Source organism: Gastrolobium bilobum, unplaced genomic scaffold, assembly GCF_033153095.1.
Source record: "Gastrolobium bilobum isolate Gb01-03AN ecotype WA unplaced genomic scaffold, APGP_CSIRO_Gbil_v1 utg19567, whole genome shotgun sequence".
In the NCBI taxonomy this organism is placed as follows: Eukaryota; Viridiplantae; Streptophyta; class Magnoliopsida; order Fabales; family Fabaceae; genus Gastrolobium; species Gastrolobium bilobum.
Window position 1 is genome coordinate 154618 of NW_026897080.1, and position 6506 is coordinate 161123.

General features: G+C 42.4%; 1 non-coding gene across 1 annotated transcript; it reads right to left on the reverse strand.

Annotated features, from left to right (window-relative positions):
- Nucleotides 1-688: 688 nt before the first annotated feature.
- LOC133303964 (small nucleolar RNA R71) lies at nucleotides 689-794 on the reverse strand. The gene has a single exon (XR_009750539.1). It is a non-coding gene; the product is annotated as a small nucleolar RNA R71 (small nucleolar RNA).
- Nucleotides 795-6506: the final 5712 nt, after the last annotated feature.

Below are 6506 nucleotides of genomic sequence, written 5' to 3' on the forward strand. Positions count from 1 at the left end.
GTTATTTCCAGTGTTAAATTCTCGGTTTATTTTTTTTATTTTTTTATTTTTTTGAAGAGAGTGCTGATAGAGATCTTGTTTATTTAAGTTAGTTTAGGTTTAATTTTTTTTTAGTTCAAATGGGGTGCATGAGTGCACTCCACACCCTTTTGTAGAAGCTTTTGATCCTGAACCAGAGAGAACCTTTAGGATTAGAAGGAAAATCCAAAGAGCAAATAGGCAGATTCCAAATCCAGATTCGGAGAAATGGAAAATTTAGGAAATGAAAATGGGAATGAGGAACAGCCTGAGAGGATAGGTAACCAACCAATGGATGACAATGATAGGTCCATGATGGACTTTATCATTCATGTGTTAGATGAGTTGGACCCAAGTATTGTCCAGCCTATTAATGGAGTGCCTTTCAAATTAGAACCTGTGATGTTCACAATGCTCCCAAAAATGGGGCAGTTTCATGGCTTACTGTTGGAAGATCCACATAAGCACCTTAGGAACTTCATTGAAGTTGCTAATACATTTAGGAATCCAAATATCTCATATGATGTGTTGAGATTAAAGTTTTTTCCTCATTCACTGGCTGACAAAGCCAAAGAGTGGTTGAACTCCCTTCCATCCAACTCCATAACCACTTGGCATGCCTTAGCTGAAAAATTCATCATGAAGTATTTTCCATCCAATAAGATAGTACAAACCAGAGGTGAGATCACCAATTTCATACAGAAAGATGGTGAGACTCTAGTGGATGTATGGGAGAGGTTTAAAATTCTCTTAAAGCAATGCCCCAACCATGGAATACCTTCTTAGGCACTGTTACAAAACTTGTACAATAGCCTCAACACCCAAAATAGAGCTTTAACAGATTCTACTGCTAATGGCATGTTTATGTCCAGGTCATTTAATCAAGCCCATGAGTTGTTGGAAAAATGACTCAGAATTATTCTCAATGGCTTGTTGAGAGAAATCAGCCAAGAAGAGTGGCTGGTTTGCATTTGGTAGATTCTATAACAGCTTTGTCAGCTAAGTTTGATGCATTATCCACCTTAGTGAGAAATCAAGGTCAAGCAATTGAGGCAAGATTAGCTCAGCCTCAAGTTCAAATGTCCCATCCTCAAGTTAATTCTGTGAACTCAAGTGAATCTTGTGTTTTTTGTAGTAGACCCCATCTGTTTGATAGTTATCCATCCAACCCAGAGTCTGTGTACTATGTGGGAAACCCCAATAGGAACGAAAATAATTTTTTCAACAATTCTTGGAGGCAAAATATAACACCCCGTGTATATCCGTTTTGTTAACATGCCATCGTATTAAGTCACGCTTAATAAAAATTGCGGAATAACTTTTTACTTTTCAATTAGGACGTCGTTAATATTACCAAGTTGATTAATCGATCCTTTTAAAAATATTGCCTGTATGTAAATGCAAAGACAGCTATCTACACTGGATAACCTCATATATATATATATATATAAATCATTAACTGTGTCTCTAGTCACGGCACTACAACACGTATGCCTGACAAACCCTGATAGTTTATACAACTCAAGTCTAAACAACGATACATAATCAAATGTGGCATGGAAATCCTCATGCTCACCAAATAAGGCAACAAAGCCCAACAGCAGTCTCAACAAAAACAACATAATCATAAAAATAACATGTCAGCATCCAGCATATAATCATAACAGTAAACATCTAACTCAGCTCCGGCCTCCTGCTGCCCGAGGTCTCGACCCCAGGGTTACCTGAACCTGAAATATGTGCCCCAAACGTGGGGTGAGATCACTAGACAGAAATCTCAGTAAGACAAGGGGTCCTCAAGGATCTTCCATCCCAAGCTCACTTACATGTGCAATATAAGTTCTAAAAGCAGTAATTCAATATCAGTTCCAAAACCAGTGCAATGCAGCAGATAATCATGTCATGTGGGTTATAACTAATCTACTGGCCAGAGAAATGCAGGAATACGTCTATTACCCACACTAGTGCAAGACGCCACTTGCACCCACGCACAGTGTCACCGTCTTGTATGACGTCACATACTCAGACTTACCGTCTAAGTGGAACAACACTTACATATTAAAAGCCACTGCACATAAAGCTCAACAACATTTTCAATTACCAAAGCATGTAAACACATCATGCATATAAACCAACCTCCCATGGGGTATGGTGGAACCACACAATGGCTAAACCAAGGACACGAAAGCTTACCTTGCAAGCTAACTATCCAAACCAAGAGTCCACACAAGCTCAAAGTCCACACACAGCAGAATCACAATCTGTTTTGAACCAGCAATCATATCAATAACCATAGCTCATAAGCAATAACATAAAGACAACGTTTCTCTTTTACGTTTCATGTCTTAAGCTTCTCACAAAGCCACAAGCCCTTAATCACTTAGATTCTGACTTAATAAGTCATTACAGAAGTCCAACTTCATCAATCTAGGATCCACAAACCCATAACTCAGTTCTGTATGAATAGTACCGTTACTGTTCACGCAAACCCAGAATATCCGGATATATGTCAGGGACATATCCGGATATCCCATATCCGGATATGCATATCCGGATATACATATTCGGATATCTACAGACCCCATATCCGGATATCAATATCCGGATATTTCGCGACAGAATGCAGTTCTGCATTTTGCGAGATATCCTTCCCAAAGGTTGCTCTTTTAGCGATTCCAGAAGCTTAAACATGCATTTTTAGGTGTGTTTAACCTTACCCAACCTCAAGTTATTAACTTAGCTTGTTACATGCATCAAGGTTCCATTTTTAACAATTAAACTCATGAACAAAGGTTGAACAACTTACCCCAAGCACCAAAACAGAGGTGGATGATGCTCTTGGAGCTCTCACTTCAGCTCCAAAGTTCAGACAACAAGGGTGCACGAAAATGGCACACAAGACTTGGTTTTTCTTCGCAAAGGTTGACACTTGGAGCTTCAACAACCAAGACAAAGGCTCCAACACCCCAACCCAAGAACTCAGCCCCCACTCACTCAACACAGCCACCAACACTCAGAAATGGTGCTCCTTTCACACTCACAATGATGATTGACACTCACCCAAGGTGTTTAGGTGAAGGAAATGAAGAAAAAGTGCTCCCTTGGAGCTCCAATGGAGGTGGAAGAGGATGGCAAGGTGGCTGAATCCTCTCTTCAGAAAATCCCACGTAGCAAGACACAAAAATGACCTAGGATCATGTGCAAAGGCTATTTATAGGCCACTTAAGTCTTAACCACACTGTACTAGTGCTAAATGTTATGCTTAGCATTTTAATTCCAAACTTAGGATTCTGAACCTACTCATTTTTCTAAGATTTCTCATATTTTTATTTTATTTTTCACAGCACCTTTCTGGTACGCGCTTTTCCATAACCAGTATCAGTTCTGGAACCAATTCTCATTATTTTAACTTGAAACTTGTTTTACAAGTCCTATATATTATTCTAGTGAGATATACACACTTTTTATAATTTTCCAGGATACTTCACCGGTACGCATTTATACCGAGTAGCAGAACCGGTATCTGCACTTTTCGTCAGAAAAGCGACTTTCAGCATTATTAATTACTTTCTATAATTATTTAAGCATTCTTAAAATTATTAGGGTCAATTATGGAATTATTTTCTAATTCTCATATTTATTTAATTAATTCCCTAATTTAACGGTGCAGATTCTTACATTCACCCCACCGTTTTAAGGATTTTGTCCTCAAAATCAGAAACATACCTGTCTCGGAAGTCGAGATACTGCCGGAGAAGCTCGTCCTCTCGCTCCCAGGTACACTCCTCAGGAGTTCTTTCGGTCTACTGCACTTTGACCATCGGAATGATCTTGCTCCTCAGCTGCTTCTCGCCATGATCGAGAATCTTAACTGGTCCGACGGGAGTTTTCAAGTTCTCCCGAACTTCCACACCATCCGGCTGCACCATGTGCGAAGGATCCGCGACATACTTGCGAAGCTGAGACACGTGAATCATGTCGTGGATGTTGGCCAAGTTCGGAGGCAAGGCAAGCCGGTAGGCAACAGGTCCTACACTACCAAGGATCTGGTATGGCCCAACAAATCGCGGGCTCAGCTTCCTTACTCCGAGGGCCCGACCAACACCGATGACAGGTGAAAGTCTCACAAACACGTGCTCACCCTCACTGAACTCCAGTGTACGATGCTTGACATCGTAGAAACTCTTTTGGCGATTCTGCGCTTGCTTCAGCTTTTCTCTGATCAACTAGATCTGCAGGGTAGTATCTTGGACAAAGTTCAAGCCAAACAACTCCTTATCTCCAACCTCAGACCAGCAGGTAGGAGTCCGACACCTCCTACCATACACCGCCTCGTAGGGTGCCATTCCCAGCTAGCATGGAAACTGTTGTTGTACGAAAACTCAACCAATGGCAGGTACCTATCCCATGCTGAACCCTGCTCCAAAGCGTAAGCCCTCAACATGTCCTCCAAGGTCTGGATGGTCCGCTCAGTCTGTCCGTCAGTCTGAGGGTGATAGGCTGTACTCAATCTCAACTGAGTACCAAAAGCTCCCTGCAGCGCCTCCTAGAACCGAGATGTGAACTTCGGGTCCCTATCACTGATGATACTCTCGGGCACCCCGTGAAGCCTCACAATCTCGCGAACATAAAGTCTGGCCAACTGCTCAGTAGTGAAGCTCACCTTTACTGGAAGAAAATGGGCAGACTTGGTCAATCTATCCACAATGATCGAAATAGAGTCAAAACTAGCCTGAGTCTTCGGCAAACCCACAACGAAGTCCGTGGAAATTCTCTCCCATTTCCATTCCGGAATCTCAAGAGGTTGAAATTTACCAGACGGCTTCTGGTATTCTATCTTCACCTTCTGGAAAATCAGACACTTGGACACATAAACAACAATGTCCTTCTTCATGCCTGGCCACCAATAATTCCTCTTTAAGTCCTGGTACATCTTTGTAGCACCAGGGTGGATAGTAAACTGGCCCTTATGAGCCTCTGTCATCACCTCAATAGTCAAAGGACCTCGAGGAACCACAATCCTCTTCTAGAAGGTCAACAATCTATCCTCATTCCAAGACACACCGTCCTGGTTCTTCACATAGTCTAGCCACTATCTCTCCATTTGCGCCTCTTTGATCTTTTCCATGAGCTCGTTCTCAACTTGCACGATTTCCATTTCGAGAAGTACACCCCCAAATAAAGACGTCACCGTCAGATCTCGAAACTGCTCAATAATATCATAGTCACCCATCGTCAAACTGGATAGACTCACGGATTTCTGACTCAAAGCATCAGCTACCACATTGGCCTTGCCAGGGTGGTACTTCTGCTCAAATTCATAGTCCTTCAGATACTCCATCCATCTTCTCTGTCTCATGTTCAGCTCTTTCTGATCAAACAAATACTTCAAGCTCTTGTGGTCACTGAACACAGTAAACTTCATACCATAAAGATGATGCCTCCAAATCTTGAAAGCAAACACAATAGTAGCCAACTCCAAATCATGAGTTAGGTAGTTCTCCTTATGAGGCTTCAACTGCCTCGAAGCATCGACAATTACTTTGCCCAACTGCATCAACACACAGCCCATCCCCTTTCCGGAGGCGTCGGTGTACAGCTCAACTTCTTCAGCAGGATCAGGAAGGACCAACACAGGTGCAGTCGTCAGTCTCTCCTTCAACTCCTGAAAACATTCCTCACACTCGTGAGTCCACACAAATAGAGTCTCCTTCCGGATAAGACGAGTCATTGGCAGAACCAACGTAGAGAATCCCTTGATGAACCTCCGGTAGTAACCTGCCAAAACCAGAAAACTCCTCACTTCAGTAACCGTCTTAGGCCTCTCCCAATCAAGCACGACCTTAATCTTGTTCGGATCCACTGCAACTCCTTCTGCAGAAATCACATAGCCAAGAAACTTCACAGACTTGAGCCAAAACTCACATTTTGAAGGCTTAGCATAAAGCTTTTTCGCCTTCAGCACTTGCAACACAATCCTCAAGTGCTCAGCATGCTCTTCCTCCGTCTTGGAGTAAATCAAAATGTCGTCAATCAAGACGATCACAAACTGATCCAGGTACGGCTGGAAATCCTGTTCATGTAATCCATGAGCACTGCGGGTGCATTGGTAAGTCCGAAAGGAATCACCAAATACTCATAATGATTGTATCTCGAACGAAACGCGGTCTTCGGGACATCCTACGGCTTCACCCGAATCTGATGGTATCCGGACCGGAGATCAATCTTAGAGTATACACAAGCTCCCTTAAGTTGATCCAACAGATCATCAATACACGGAAGGGGATACTTGTTCTTGATTGTCACCTTGTTCAGTTGCCTGTAATCGGTGCACAATTGCTTTGTCCCATCTTTATTTTTCACAAAGATGACTGGTGCTCCCCATGGAGACACACTAGGTCGAATGAAGTCTTTCGTCGAAAGATCTTCAATATACTTCTTCAACTCAGCCAACTCTGGTGGCGACATCAGGTATGGAGCTAATGAAA